This window comes from Cervus canadensis, chromosome 25 (genome assembly GCF_019320065.1).
Source record: "Cervus canadensis isolate Bull #8, Minnesota chromosome 25, ASM1932006v1, whole genome shotgun sequence".
Lineage (NCBI taxonomy): Eukaryota > Metazoa > Chordata > Mammalia > Artiodactyla > Cervidae > Cervus > Cervus canadensis.
This window is the reverse complement of record NC_057410.1, coordinates 35028297-35030809: the sequence shown is the minus strand read 5'-3', so window position 1 is coordinate 35030809 and position 2513 is coordinate 35028297. Positions and strand designations below refer to the sequence as shown.

The following is a 2513-nucleotide window of genomic DNA, read 5'->3' as shown; positions in this document are numbered from 1 at the left end:
TTTCTGGCCTTACATTTAGGCCTTTGACACATTTGACCTTATTCTTTAAATGTATGACCCAGCAATTAATCAATTAAATTGCATTGTTGCATATTTCATCATGTAATTATTACTCAGTCTTTTATGTGACACTTATCACTTATCTTAATTTTTGAAATGGTATATACAGAACATTATACATGTAAGTGTAAACTTAGATGTATGTATCTCCAAATAGAATAAAAAAAAAAAAGTAAATTCCTTTACCACTCCTAACACCATGGTAATGTATATTTTATTTTAACTCTCCAAATCTAATTTCTCTGAGCTGTCTCTTTCTATATATGTTGACTAATAAGTGAAAAAGACGGGATTTAGCAGTTATTGTTTTCATATAACCTGCTACTCCTATATCTGTAACAAAAAAATTGATTTTTATGATTACTGATGTTTATGTTTAACTCATTATAGTTTTACCCACTGTGCTAGCACATTGCAGTTAATCGCAATACATTTTAAGGATTGTTTTTTTGTATACATCTCTGCATTACTACTGTGGTACTTGCTCTAGAGGCTATAGTATGCCTCTTAGACTTCACAGCCTACTCAGGGTAGATTTTGGACAACTTTTTTAAAATGTGAGCATTTTTAAACTAGTCTTATTTACCCTTTCTCTTGTCCTCTGTCATCAAAATTTTCTTTTTATATTTTAATTGAACTATACAATTAGCTTGGCTTTCTTTGTATTTTTCTAGTTCAAAGTTTGATGTTTTCTTTGAATAGATATATTTATTTCACCAAATTTGAGAAATTTTTGAGCATAAATTTTTCTAGTATTTGTGCTATATTTTTTTGGCCCACTCCACCTTTGACTCCATGTAGTTTTATTAGACCTTTTGAGATTGTCTTTCAAGTTTCTGAAATACTGTTTCTTTTTTTTTTTTTCCATTTATTTTTATTAGTTGGAGGCTAATTACTTTACAATATTGTAGTGGTTTTTGCCATACATTGACATGAATCAGCCATGGATTTACATGTGTTCCCCATCCTGAACACCCCTCCCACCTCCCTTCCCATCCGATCCCTCTGGGTCATCCCAGGGCACCAGCCCCGAGCACTTGTCTCATGCATCGAACCTGGACTGGTGATCTGTTTCACACTTGATAATATACATGTTTCGATGCTGTTCTCTCAGATCATCCCACCCTCGTCTCTCCCATAGAGTCCAAAATCTGTTCTATACATCTGTGTCTCTTTTTCTGTCTTGCATATAGGGTTATCGTTACCATCTTTCTAAATTCCATATATGTGCGTTAGTATACTGTATTGGTGTTTATCTTTCTGGCTTACTTCACTCTGTATAATGGGCTCCAGTTTCATCCACCTCATTAGAACTGATTCAAATGCATTCTTTTTAATGGCTGAGTAATATTCCATTGTGTATATGTACCACAGCTTTCTTATCCATTCATCTGCTGATGGGCATCTAGGTTGCTTCCATGTCCTGGCTATTATAAACAGTCTATTTTAATTTTTTCCCTGTTGTTCAGATTTTATAGTCTCCATTGATTCTTTTTTAATTTCACTGATTTTTTTTTCTTTTGTTATCTTCATTCTGCTTTTAAGTCCATCTGATGAACCTTTTATTTTTCTGCTCAAATTTACGACTTTTGCATTCATTCCAAACTTATTTTACTTTCCTTAGTTATAAATGGTCTTTTAAAGTCCTTGTATGATAAAGACTTTATCCAACATATGGGTACACGCCTGGTGTCTCCTTCTTTTGATTATGTTTGATATTTAAAATGAGTCAGGAAATTCCCTGATGGTCCAGTAGTTAGGACTCTGCACTCTCACTGCCAAGGGTCTGGGTTCAATCCCTGGTCAGGGAACAACAAGAAAAAAATAATGAGCCACATTTCCCTTCTTCATATTTGAAGAAACTGGATTCTGAGCATGATGTTGTTAAAACTTTGCATTCCACTGTATTTTTCTGAAGGTTACTTCTGTCTTTATTTTGCTAGGTAATTAACTTGTGCTGTGCTTAGTCGCTGAGTCATGTCTGACTCTTTGTGACCCCATGGACTGTAGCCCACCAGCCTCCTCTGTATGCACATTGTGAAACTGATGTTTAGAGGATCAGCGTCAAACTTGGTTTAGGTCTTTTGTCTTTAGCTGAATCCCTCTGATTGTGCTCTGAATATGTCTAGTTCAGGATTAAACTAGAGTTGGTTGACTTCACACGGACGCTCCTATTCTGGCTGTTTTATGCCCAGCATTGACCCACACTCTCTGGTGACTATGGCTTCCCTGTTCTTTGTCCTATGGTTTCTCAGGCCAGAAATATAGCAAAATTTCTTTGGAACTTCAGTCACCATACACCACCCTCATAACTTGTCCTTAAGCCAGAGCTTACAAAACATGGTACAAATTTTTCTTCGAAGTATCAACTGCCCTTCAAGGTATTCTTTCATTCATTTTTGGTGAAATTGTCCATTCTAAAGGCCTTTATTATTAGACAATTTGGTAATATG

At 35.2% G+C, this 2513-nt stretch overlaps 1 non-coding gene across 1 annotated transcript; it reads left to right on the top strand.

Moving 5' to 3' along the window:
• The first annotated feature begins 1798 nt into the window (after positions 1 to 1798).
• TRNAE-CUC lies at positions 1799 to 1871 on the top strand. The gene has a single exon. It is a non-coding gene; the product is annotated as a tRNA-Glu (tRNA).
• Positions 1872 to 2513: the final 642 nt, after the last annotated feature.